At 38.1% G+C, this 14,211-nt stretch overlaps 1 long non-coding RNA gene across 2 annotated transcripts; it reads left to right on the top strand.

Moving 5' to 3' along the window:
- Positions 1-4,564: 4,564 nt before the first annotated feature.
- LOC122137208 lies at positions 4,565-12,221 on the top strand. 2 transcript variants are annotated; one of them, XR_006154693.1, is made up of 3 exons: positions 4,565-4,660; positions 5,259-5,396; positions 12,093-12,221. It is a non-coding gene; the product is annotated as an uncharacterized LOC122137208 (long non-coding RNA). The 2 variants fall into 2 exon arrangements; XR_006154692.1 differs by lacking the exon at positions 12,093-12,221 and adding an exon at positions 11,878-12,029.
- Positions 12,222-14,211: the final 1,990 nt, after the last annotated feature.

Below are 14,211 nucleotides of genomic sequence, written 5' to 3'. Positions count from 1 at the left end.
TAAAGTTGTCATAATATTGACAAAGTGAAAAATAAAAAATAAACCTACATATTAGAAAACTAGGCCATCAGTCATAATGTTCCCTTTCATAGTAATCATACTTTTTATTGTTTTATTTATTTTTTTGTTTTTTATAATATTATATAATGACTAGTTTTGTTCAGTAAAATGTAACTACATTAATTTCATGTGTCATAGAAGAGATGTTCTCAAGAGCACACATAAACGTCACATTCTTTGAATTTCCCCAGCAAAAATCTCTTGAGTACCTCATATAAAAATCCATCTACAGGCTTTCATAGACAACCTAGGAAGGCAGGGAAGGTCTCAAAGTTTTGTTACATTGGCAATTAGCAAGCATTTAATTCATGGAAATTCTTACATACAGTGTCACGACATTCTGAACAATGGTGCCAACCATCCCTTTGCACCCTTGGTGGCAATTTCATGAAAGAGTTACATGTGACTGGGTTGTATTTACCACCGTGGCCTTAATAGGCATTTTAGTTGACTAACTACTGTATCTCACTGACCACAAAACTGCTCAGTTTTACTCTTTAACACTCTGAGGATGGACTCAAATGGACATTGAGCAGTAAGCAAATTCTGAGAAACCGTTGATATTGAAATCACCAAAACAAACATGCCCCTAACCAAAAAGATCATACCCCTATATTGATAGATTCACCACCAAAATTCACGAACACGCTATGCAACACAGGCACCTCCCCCATCGTGATTGGACACACCCCTTACTGTCGATTGGCTACAAGTGTGTTTTTGTACTCTGTCCCATCCACTTTCAACAGCATTTCTCAGAAATCACTCACTGCACCTTTAACACCCGTACATTTAAAACATACAGTTGAAGTCAGAAGTTTACATACACCTCACAGAATGTTGTGGCCAAATTTTATTTTAACTTTGTAATAGTTGTGTGTTATTTTTTTTTTAGTTTTGGAATGAATAAGATACTTCACATAAAAGATGTTTACATGTAGTCCACAAGAGAAAACAATAGTTGAATTTATAAAAATCACTCCGTTCAGAAGTTTACATGCATTTGATTCTTAATACTGTGTTGTTACCTGAATGATCCACAGCGGTTTTTTTATTTTTTTATTTTTTTTTGCTTAGTGATAGTTGTCCCTTGTTTGTCCTGAACAGTTAAACTGCCTGCTTTTCGTTTTCCCTTCTGGAGCATCAATGAGTGTTTGAACCTTCTGTAATAGTTGCATTTGAGTCCCTCAGTTGTCCTCAGTGTGAAAAGATGGATCTCAAAATCCTGTAAACTTTTGAACGGGGTCATTTTTATAAATTCAACTATTGTTTTCTCTTGTGGACTATATGTAATCATCTTTTATGTGAAATATCTTATTTAGGCCAGTACCAAATAAACAATAACATGCATTTTTTATGATCCCTCTTATTTTGGTAAAATAATGAGCATTTTTGCAGATTCTGCAAGGTGTATGTAAACTTCTGACTTCAACTGTATGTTAAACTACATATTAAAAATATGAATGACTGTATTTTGTTATAGTTACATTTATAACCAAAAATAAATAAATACAAGTTCCACACTCTAAATATGTAATTTTGAAATGTTTATAAAGTCAGTTGGCCAGACGTTTCATCTAACAGTAAACATTTTCAAAGGACATTTTTTGAGTGCAGACCATTTTGTTGTTGTTGTTTTAGACACTTTAATCAAATTACAGTTACATTAAAAAAGTATTTCAGATTAACATTTAGATTACTTTTTATTAAACATGTCACATTTCATTTAAATAATGTAAACTCTTTAAAATGTTTTAACCAATGAGGAAATTGGTCATTTTCTTAATGTTTAAAAAAGCACATACTTACAAACTTCTGCATACTTCTTTCACTTTTCTGTCTCATGACGGATCTTTGATTTAGCCATTTGTTCAAATTAAAAGCTTTTTTTCTTTAAGATAGTCAGTGCTGGAAATAATGCAGTGGAATGATGAACCTTGTTGTAGGATGGCAAATAGACTCTCAAACATGACTGTAAACTCTTCATTAAAGCTGTTATGTCTTCATCTCTACTTGTATTCACTCATTTCTTAATATTTATTTTATATAGTCATTTACACGCTTTTAATTATATTTACTCTTTTACATGCTTTTAATTTTAATATGTTTCTATTGTTCCTTATTGTATTGTATTGTAATATTGTAATGTTATGCTGTGTTCTCTGTTGTCTTCAAAAGTTAGAGGTAAGGGAAGGTTTTCAGCATCACAGGATGATGCTTTGGTATTTGCTGAATTTGTGCTGTTTGGAGAAATCTGACTGAACATCGAAAAAGACATTACTAAGATTATTAACCACTGTGCCATAGTAACATTCAATAAAATCACTTGCATTTATCATTCTTACGCGCTTCACTAACTTATCCATTCATGGAATTCATTTCGTAATGTAGTTACTCTTGTCTATTTTTTTGTTAATAAACTTTGTTTATTACACTTGTGTTGATAATACACAGCAGAGAGAATAAAGGCATATTTACAATTCTGACCATTCTTCTTTGGATTTTTGGTTACATTATTGTCTTCTGTTTATCTGAATAATCCATCAGTGTTGTTATTTGCACATATATATTTAATAAAAAAAAGACACAATAGATTATGTTTGCATACACAGTGCTGGTACATATTTGGAGCACAAGAGTATATGAAATATATGAAATAGATTAATGTCCATAAACACTTTAAACAAGCTGTGAGCGGTGTTAAAATCATTGCAGTGTTCTGAACAAAAAACACTCTCGCCCATACCGCATGTGGTTACATGGTTCTTACAGAGATACGCTAATAAAGACAAAGTATTAGGACACTTGACCTTTAAACCACCTGTGTAAATACATCTAAGTGCCACTTCAGCTGCTTTTGTTTCTTCTGCTGTGGAATGATTAATTTTGTTGATACTGATTTTATTTGATTGGTAACAATCAATTATATAAATTATATGATAATTATATAAACTAAAAGTATTAGTAAAATGTAAGAATTTACATTACATTTACACACACATTTACACACAGACACATATTTATGTATATTAGGGGTGTTACGATACACGTATTCGCATTGAACCGTTCGGTACAAGGCTTTCGGTATGCATTACAAACCGAACGATTCGTTGGACTAATCCTATTACATTTGGAAAAATAGCTTAAAGTGTGTGAAATATAATGTTCTCAGTGCCACTGCACTCAACAAGGCCCCGTGGCGTAACGTTAGCGGACGCAAAATGAAAATTTTGTCATTAATCACTTACCCCCATGTCGCTCTTCTGTGTGAGCCGCGCTGCGCCGATGCGCTGTTTTTTGTTTTTTTCAAACCAAAGCATAATTATAAGTAAAAAACATATCCTTGTGGCGCAGCTGACACAGAAGAGTGTACGCCGCCTGCGTACAGCTCATATATAAATCCCACAAAGATATCAGAAAAAAGGATTCTTCATGCTGGTCACAAGCTGATGATTTTGGGCTTGTTTTGCAGCCACAGGACCTGGGCACCTCCCAGTCACTGAGTCGACCATGAACTCCTGTATACCAAAATATTCTAGAGTCAAATGTGAGACCATCTGCATGACAGCTAAATTTGGGCCAAAATTGGTTCATACAACAGTACAGTGATCCCAAGCACATCAGCAAATCTACAACAGACCGGCTGAAAAGAAAAGAAGCAAGGGCTTGCAAAAGCCCAGTCACAGTCCAGAGCTCATCCTGACTGAAACGCTGTGGTGAGAGCTGTGCATAAACCAATACCAGCAAACCTCAATAAACTGGAGCAACGCTGTAAAGAAGAGTGGGACGAGATTCCTCCAGAACCATCTGAGAGACTGATACAGAAAATGATTACTTAGTTATTGCTGCTAAAAGTGGATCTACAGGCAACTGATTCAGAGGGTGTCCTAACTTTGCCACACATGGCTTTTCCATCTGGGCTTTATTTCTGCTAAATAAATAATGACATGTTGAAATATGTCATGTGATGTTCTTCTTCTGAGGTTTTATTTCCTAAATTTTAAGACCTGCCAAGGACCAGATCATTTTTTTTTTTTATTATTATGTCCTGATGGAGGAAAAAAATAAAATAAATGACTTCCACATTTCCGGGGCTCTCAGAAGTGAAAGTCATCATAGTTGTGTAAACTTCTGTAGTGATGAATGGAAACGGCAACAAATATATGTTTGTGTTCTCATTTGCTCCAATAGCAAAATAAAAAAATATCCATGATAGTGTTTCAATGACTTTCCAAAAGAGGAAAAAAGGTAAATAAATAAAGAGAGAATGATTAGTAAAGAGTGAAAGATATTTGCAGTCACTCCCTCAGCCTTTGTATAGAAACACTTACGCAGCAGCGTTGACTAGTTTTATGTAGTTTAATGGCAAGGTAAGAAAAAACAAAGTATAGTGTTGTAAATGTACATTAATTTAAAGATAAAATATGTACATTTCTAGATTTATGATACTAATAACTGGAAATGTATTGTCATATGCATATAATAGACATTAGTGTTTAAACGGGACTTTTATTTTGGTCTGGCGATGTGACGTCATAAATCCGCGCCCCTTCTAGCGTCAACTCGCTCCCTGCGTTTGTTGTGATTCGGCTGAAGAAAGGTTTGTGGGTTTTAAGTATTTTAAATGCAAACTGTTCTATCAATTTATATGTTTTTACAAGCTACGAAAAATGAATGAATGAATCAATTTTAAATATAACGTTGTGATACTTTATTACTATCATTTCGCTCCCTATATCGCGGATAAGTACATCGTTCATGTACTGGAAGAAAAGAGAGAGAAACTGAGAATCCGAATCTTCTGAACCGAATCTTTCGTTAAATGATTCAGTGATTCGAATCAGCGCACGCGGACGATAAACGAGAACAACAAACAGACTGTGTAATGACAATTTTTACAAACTGCAAATTTACTCATGAAAGTGTAATCTATTAAATATTATGTACAAATATAATAATAATAATAATATAATTAAATACCAAATATAAATTATAAATACCTAATATTACCTTTATGTATTTATATAAAATATATATATATATATATATATATATATATATATATATATATATATATATATTTATATATATGTATATATATATTAATCAGGTCATTTAAATCCATTAACTCTATTAACCATGGATTAGAGACGCAACTCAGAGATTTACTTTCTGTTAATTATCCTCATCTTAAACAGGAAAAAGTGTCCAAACACACAGAAAACTCCTTGACTGAGATCCACTGAATATTATAAAGATGGAGTTTATTAAAGAGGAGAGTGAAGATATGAAGATTGAAGAAACATTCAAACAAGAAGATACTGAGGAACAAACAGGTTTGTTTCATTTTGAAAGCTGAACTCACTCATTTGATCCTCAATAAATTGTCCAACTCCACAGAAATTAATGATAATGATTGTAGAAATGAGAGTGTTTTGAGACAGACGTGTTGAGATCACATGACCAGACAAATAAGAAGATCCTGAATCAAATTGGGGGACAATGGTTGTCTATTTCATAAAAAACATGACAAAATTGAAGTTCTTCATTTAATCCCTTTAAATGGAAAAAAAGGTCATATAATAGATCCACTTAGCTCCACATTGTAACAGTCTTTTGTTAGAATCACCCCCTCTTCTTGAACTGGTCAATCTTTGAATACTAGAAAATATCATATCAGTAGGTTTATGGCCAGCATCAGCAAAATGTCTGGCCACAGGAGAATGAATGTCCATCCTTCTGATAGAGCTCCTGAGGATCTTTAATCGTCGATTAGTCTTGCGAATGTATTGTACACCACATGAAAGCACTTGAAATCAGATAAATGACAAAAGATGACACACAAGTGATAGACTCTTTCCAAATCAGAGACTGTTTTCATTGCATTTTCACAAGCTGAGCAAATCTTACACGGAAAGAAGCCAGTGGAATGAGCCAGAGTCGCATATTTGTTCTCCTTAATGAAGCTATCAGAACTGACCAAATGATTGCCTGACTATGAACAGTGAAGCTGTTATAAGGAGGTCTTTGAGATCTTGGATTGTGATGTAACTGGTGTAGATTTTACCTTTTCAATTGCTTGCTTAAGCCATTTATTAGGATATCCTCTAAGAAGAAACTGCTTGTACATCTTATCACATTCCACCTCAAAATCACCAATGTTTGTACAAATCCTCTTAATTTTAAGAAACTGATTATAAGGGAGACCTTTCTTCAGAAGAATGTAATGGAATCTTTTGGCATGGAGGATGCTATTCCGATCCGTGCGTTTTCTATACGGAGTTATGAATAAAGTGTTGTCATTGACACAAACATATGTATCCAAGTTGATCTTTTTACAACTTGTTTCCATTTTAAAGGGTCAGTTCACCCAAAAATGAAAATTGGCTTGTGTTTTACTCACCCTCGAAGCATCCTAGGTGTATATAACTTCCATATTTCAAACGTAATAAACACTTTTCTATCACTTCTGCCATCTGCCATCTGCGGAAGTCAGAAGTCTTGGTACTTAGGCGTTGCATGATTAGTGACGGAAACGGAGAGTGAACAAAACAAAACGCCAATCACGAATTAGAAGTACAAAGCGAAGATTTGCAAAGAGAAATGTCGGAGGATTTCGATATAAACCAAGAGGAGACTGGTTTTCCTTTGCTAAAGTAAGGAAACTTTGCTTCCTTTGCTCCTATAAACAAACTTGAGACACTAGCATTTCTCAGTGGCACACGCACTGCGCATACGTGTTGTGTTATCTGCCAGAACGGCTTCTGTGTATGACTGTGGATTCACTACAGAAGGCCTTCATTCACCTCCCGGAGCCATGTGAAGCACGTTTTATTATGGATGTGCACACTTTATTTGATGACTTGTGGACTGTTCGACTGCAACACCCGCTGACTGCAATAATACAGCTTGAAATAGTCAGGACAATTTTTAATATAACTCAGACTGGATTTGTCTGAAAGAAGAAAGTCGTATACACCTAGGATGCTTTGAGGGTGAGTAAAGCAAGCTAACTTTCTTTTTTGGGTGAACTAACCTTTTAAATTTGATTAAAAATTGATAAAGGTTCTGTAAGAGCTCCTATACAACTGACGATGGGACGTCCTGCGGGATTTTGAAGTGTTTGGTATACTTTAAGCAGCACATACAAATCAGGTCTCACTGGATATTTGCATGTTTAAAATTGCAATTTTGTTTCGGTAATCATTTGGTTGTCCATAAGTATCTTTTAATGGTGCAATGGATCACAAAACTCACGGTTCGGATCACATTTTAGTTTTTGAGTCACGGATCGGATCATTTTTCGGATCAGCAAAAAGGGGAGGAGACAAATGTAATTTGATTTCCATTTATTACAAGAACAGTACAGCAAGGAGTTTTCGGTTTTAACAAAAATAAACTATAGAACCTATGATTTTAACAAAAATAAAATCAAGAAATAAAAAGCCGAATAAATAAAATATTCAATACAATAGTTGAGAAAAACAACATGAGACCTGAAAACAGACCAGACCTTATGATGACAATTTATTTTTAATTTTTTTTTGAAAAGATGAGGATGTCTTCATTCTCTGGGGAGAGAGTAGATCTCTTAGCAGTCACTATGTCAGCTGCCGTGGAGAACACTCTCTCACTAGGAACTGAAGTGGCAGGCACAGCAAGGTAGCATCTTGCCATCTTTGCAGTGTGAGGGTTACACTCATTGTGTTTCCACCATGCCAGTGGATCACCACCATCCATTGGCATACTGCTTGCTGGCCTGTACGATCCACCTCCTCTATGATGGTGTTGGAAAAAGTCTTGTCTGTGTCTGACTCCTTCACAAAGGTATCCCCAAAAAGCTCTTCCATGGCCGACTTCTTTTGTGGAGGAGATGCCTTTGGCTCTGTGTCTGCTCCAGTGGGTGTTGACTCTGTGGCTTGACCCTGCTTTAACAATTTAAGTTAAACTATATTTCTTGGCATATATTTCATAGGCAATCAATAACATATGCCAATATTATTCAAAATAAAGATAAATCATTCACATAAATAATAGTTAATAGTTAAAAAATAATTGCACTCTTAATTATATTAATATTAATAATGTTATTACTATTTTACAGTGGTGAGATCACTGTACTGCGTAGGGCAGGTTCTAGGTAAGTCAAGGACTTGAACCTTGGATCAAGTGCAGTAGATCTATGAAGATAATCTTGTATATCAGGGAGTGGGTGTATCTGGAAATCAGGTCCCCTCTTATGGCAGCCTTGACATCTCTAGTAATGCTGCTGTCTTCCTCATTTCCACTCATGGATTGTAGAATCCTGGTTTTCAGAGGTTGGATCATGGACATAGATGATGCATTTTCAGTGCTCAATAGGGTTGTGATTGTTTTGAGCAGCTGGAGGCCCTCTTCTGCCACTTTCACATCATCAGACAGGGTGACAATGTCTCTGCACTTGTCTTACAAGGGGTAGTCTGTGATTTAATAGCCGTCCGAATCCAGAATGTCGGTGTTCATCTCTCACCACCCCCGTAAAAATTCCCAGCCGCAGTAACTACTGTTTTTTGGTAATTTAATTGCCGTCTGAATCCACATCTCTGAGTTTACATGAAGAAATCGATTCAAAGTTCAGTATTTAAAATTTCACTGTATGGTAGTCTAACTGTTGTACTTTGGTGTAATTTGCATACATATTTATTTCTGCAATGCTGAAAAGCATTTAAAAGAACAATACTTAATAACTGCTTCACCACAGTGACTGGGAGCAGAAAAAGAAAAGCACATAAACATTTGAAATGGGTCTTTATTATGGTGGCAGGTATGCAATACAATTTTAAAATGTATATTATAAATAGATATACACATAACGTATGCAGTTACAAACGTAACCTCGGTTCCCTGAGATACGGGAACGAGTATTGCATCTGCTGAGACGCTATGGGAAAAAGTCATTTTTTCTCCTGAACTGAAGCCTTCTTCAATAACGCAGTGTAACTGCACGGCCATTGGTTCATGCAGTACACTTTAAAAACAAACCAGTGGCTCGGCAGCGGTGCACGAACCTGTGGCCATGGGGGACGGAGGAAAGGGCAGGGCCATCTGGCTATATAAGTGGCCACTTTTGCCATAGGATTCAGGTTTCTCTGATCTGCTACGGCAGAAGAACAACTACATGTGTAACCTTGTTCTAGGCACCTCAGGGCCTAAGGGGACAAGAATAGTGAACACCTTCCAAGGCGAACGGGCTAAGCTCACAGAGGTCACGCCTGGCCTGAGTGATCACTCCAGACGACTTACACAGCCCCGGCACCCATGAGGTAAATACTCTGATGGGTTTGAGCATGTTACGGCAAAACTCTCCTGCTCAAAGCAGTACTTTGTAAGCAGTTACGCAGAAAAAAACCTTTGCCTGCAAGGCAGGTACATCCAGATATAAAACCTAAGACCTAGCTGACAGGACAGAGTAAATGAGGGCAGAAGCACAGAGTGTGTAATGACCTGTGCCCTGAATGGAGTAGAGAGCACCTTAGGTATATAACCTTGCCTCGGTTTCAGGATGACCTTAGAGTCGCCAGGCCCGAACTCCAGGCAGGTGGGGCTCACAGAGAGTGCCTGTAAGTCTGGCATTCGTTTGACTGATGCTAATGCTAGCAGCATAACGGTTTTTAAACAACAGGGACCGAAGGTCAACAGACTGCAGCCGCTCAAAGGGAGGCCCCTTCAGGGCTCTCAGAACAGTGAGCAGGTCACACGTAGGGACAGTGAGGGGAAGGGATGGATTCAGCCTTCTAACCCCCCTCAGAAAATGGACAACAAAGTTGTTTCTGCCCACCGACTGGCCTGCTATAGGGGCATGAGAAGCCTTTATAGCTGCTACATCGACCTTGAGCGTGGATGGGGAGCGCCCCTTACCCAGCAGCTCCTGCAGGAAGGACAATATTACCGATATGAGGGATGGGACCTCGCTGCATCTTGCAGACGGAGCTCTAGCCTGAGAAATGGTGTTTAGAACACACTCTCGGAGGCTTGCAGGCTCCCGTTGAGTGGCCAAAGATGCAGAGCCCACAGCTCAGGTTGCCATATCGTCCTGTTTGCCTGAGAAAGGAGATCCCGCCATGGGGCTGCTATGAGCAGCTGCGACAGCTTTCGCCCCAGGCATTCTAAGTGGCTAAGGAGGAGGGCTCTGTGAGATAGTGACTCCACCTCCGACTGGTCCAGAACATGCCATTCGGCAAGGTAATTGAGAATGTGGAATATCTGCCTCAGAGGGGAAAGAGCCGCATCCAGACCGCCATCCTTCTTTGGGACGAGGAAGTAATGGCTGTAGAAGTCTAACTCGCTCTGAACTGGAGGAACTGTCTCTATGGCTCCCTTTACCAGCAGATTTTTCACTTTGGAGCACAGGACGTGTGTGTGTCCTTGCTCTGAACCGAAGTGGGGACCACCCTGCTGAAAAGTGGGGGTCTTCGAGCGAATTGAAGTGAATAGCCTTGCATTATTATCCCCAGAACCCACTCTGATACTCCGGGGATGGCTTGTCATGCCTCGGCCTGGAAAGTCAGGGGTGGATTGGTTCGAGTGCCTGGTCACTGCAAGGGGACCACAGTACTCATGAGAAATGGAAGAAGAAATCCGCTTTCTTTCTGAAAATGTTTGTGTATGAATCTGACCGCTATAACAGCGGATAACCACTTGCCGCTTGAACGGGCCCAGATTTTGCAGCAAACACAAACTGACTGCTCCCGGAACAAGCTGACTGCTCCCGGAACTGGATGGGGTGATTTGCAGCTTAAGAGAGGCAGCTTGGGTTGTTGTCCGGCTGCAGCAAGACTTGGCAGTACAACGCCTGAGGCGCAGGGTCAAGCACTATTTTGGGCCAGGGTCCCTGGCGCTTCGGAAATTCTCTGAGTGTACTACCATGCAGAAACAAACTTGGTTTATTTTTGAAGTAATGTCTTGAAACCATGATCAGGACATTGTGGTATTTACTGAGGGTTCATTAAGGCCATCCATGTTTGGAAACAGAATCTTCTCAACTTCTTGTTCAGTAAATGCATAAGTAACTGCCTTATGCTGTGTTCACACCAAAACGTGAATAGAGCGTCAAATTCACGTCTACTGCGTCTAGTTTGCCGCTTGAACATTAAGAATGCATTTGTGCATCTAGAGCAAAATAGACACGCGTTAAAAAAGCAAGCATTTGAAGGGAAATTGACGCAAGTGCTAGGCGGTTGTCTGTTTGCAAGATGGCTGATGTTGATCGAGCATTCATTGAAAATAGTTGTAAAAAATGGCGGGAAGGCCGTGGGTCGATAAACGTGTACGTGACTCAAGTGAAATGTGTATTTACAACTTACCAGGTTGCCCGATCTCCTCACCGACACTCTTCCAAGCGAGGTCCTTTTTATTCCTGTCTCTATAGAATTATGAACTTGTGGTCATATAGGACATGATCAACCTTGATTACTAAGGTGGCAGCAAGTGAGATGAATAAGATAACAGAAAAACAGCCGTAGACTCACTGCGCCTTCAAAACAATCCAAACGAGGTGCGTAGGCAAACAAAAAAAAAGTTTCCCAGTGAGTAAAAGTACTTTAAAAAAAAGCCGCACACTCTCAAAAAATCACAAGCAAGTATGTGAAAGCAGTGTAAGTAAGTAAGTTTTATTTTCTTGAATTTTAATTTGAGGAAAGTTAGCAAGAAAAGGAAACCAGAATGAAAAAAAATAAAGGAATGTGAAGCACCCTATAGCGCATCCCAAACGTTAAGGGTGTGCTCACTTTGAAAGGCCGACACTTTTAAAAGTCCATAAAGGATGCTCTGCTTTTGCAGGATTTCCTAATTGCACCACCAGTGGTTCCTGATTACTGCTCCAGTCGCATAGCAATTGTGCGAGATGACAGCTGCCATCCTGAGTCTTGACAGCCTGGCCAATTTCACACTTCTGGATATAGCATACATGCATAACATATAAATATGTTTTGATGTTGACTATTTTTGTGCCATTAAACTGGGGTTAACTTTTGTTGTTTACTTTTCCACCTTAGAACTAATGGCACTGAAAGAGAAGAAAGTACTTAATGAAATTGAGAGGAAGATCAGTATGAGATTCTTCATGATTTTCACAACTGGAGAAAATAAAAATCTTGACGTCCACAAGACTATTAATTCTATGGTCAATCAAAATGGAAACCTTGATTTTGGAAACAGTTTCACTCATAAAGGAAGCCTTTACAGGCACATGAGAGTTTCAACACTGGAGAGAAGCCTTACACATGCCCTCTGTGTGGGAAACCATTTCACTCATAAAGAAAGCCTTAACAGGCACATGACAATTCACACTGGAGAGAAGCCTTACATGTGCCCACAGTGTGGAAAGAGTTTCAGTGATCCTGGAAACCCTTAAAGTCCACATGAGAGTTCACACTGGAGAAAAGCCTTTCATCTGCCACTGGTGTGGAAACTAGTTTCAGTCAACATGTAAATCTTGAAGCTCACATGAGAATTCACAACTGGAGAGAAGCCTTTCACCTGCAAACAGTGTGTGGAAAAAGTTTTCAACAGAAAAAGGAAATCTTAATAACCACACATGAGTGTTCACACTGGAAAGAAAACCCTTCACCTGCCATCTGTGTAGAAAAGGTTTTAAGGAAAAACGAAAACCTTTATTGCCCACAGGCGAATTCACAATATGGAGAGAGATTTTTTTAACCTGCCTACAGTGTGGAAAAAGTTTTCGGTCATAAAGGATACCTTAACAGGCACATAAGAACTCACACTGAGGAGAAGCCTTACACATGCTCTCAGTGTGGAAAGAGTTTCAGTCAAAAACGATACCTTGACGTTCACATGAGAAATTCACACTTGAGAAAAGTTTTTTTTAACCAAAAATGTAAAACCTTAAAGGGTTGGTTAACCCCAAAATGAAAATTCCGGGTCTGCGTCTTTTTCGAGAATGGACTGCATAATTCATCAGGCTCCATCAATTTCCCATGAACTCTACATGAATGAAGTCTTCCATTTTAAGTGCTGACAGAGTTAAGGCCATTTTACAACTGATCACGATGCGGAAAAAGCGAGGCGAATCGCCGACGAACATTGCTTTCACATAGAACAAAAAACGATTGTTTACCTTATGATAATTCACTTCTGCACACTAGGTGTTGGTTGCTTGCTGTGCATTTTTCCTCAGATATGCTTATGTATCTCGTAAATGAATTTAACATCATCCCCTGCTCAATACACAGCATTAAATTAAGATAAACAAGGTTCTACACCAGAAACAAACTATCTATAATGCTTACAAGAATAGGCTATATCCTAAAGTAAAATTAGAAGTACAATTAGCATCAAGCTACACTTGAAAATGTATGTAATTATTAATGTATTTGCTTACGCACTTTAAGCCATCATCGAGTGCTTGTAATAACTTCTGATGATGATCTATAGTTGGATTTTGATTAATAAGCAGACATGCACTATTTGTATGTTTGATAATGCTAAACTGCTAATAATCGTCATAAAACGTCCTTTATTGCTATAAAAATACCATGAGCAGCATACAAAAATACATACAAAAATATATTGTCAAAATTCATGTCTATTTGCTTTTCATATTTCATGTGTAGAAAAAGAGTGAGCACGCTCTAACTGATAACACTCATGCACATGTAAGAAAATGGAATGGTGCTCTACAGATCACATAATTCAGTGTTTAATTAATATAAATGTTATTCTGTATAAAGCCCAAACACATGAGAATAAATATGTGTTCTCTAATACCAATGATAACAAGAACTTAGCATCAACTCTCTTCTCTTATCTGGGATACTCTTCCTCTGTTTGTTTACACTATGTTTGTTTGTTTCTTCTGTTTGTTTCTTGCCTTTTTGTGCAACAACAGCAGCTGCTTCCGGTCACGTGATCCTAGCTCAAATCTTATTAGGGACGGCCCATGTTTTCGCTGTGCCCGAAACTGAAAAAGATTCGTCGGACTGGTTTAAAAATTTTATTTTTTACAATTTTCGGTGCGCGAATGTTCACTGTCTATGTGGAAGCATACATAAAAATCTATTGTTTTAGTCCAGTGCATCATCACGTCCGATATTCATTTCGCTTTTTTTCGGCACTCCATGTGGAAAGGCTTTTATGAATGGGGCAACTATG

Source organism: Cyprinus carpio, chromosome B4 (assembly GCF_018340385.1).
Source record: "Cyprinus carpio isolate SPL01 chromosome B4, ASM1834038v1, whole genome shotgun sequence".
NCBI classification, from domain to species: Eukaryota; Metazoa; Chordata; class Actinopteri; order Cypriniformes; family Cyprinidae; genus Cyprinus; species Cyprinus carpio.
The sequence above is the reverse complement of the archived record's forward strand: the minus strand, read 5'-3'. Positions and strand labels throughout refer to the sequence as shown.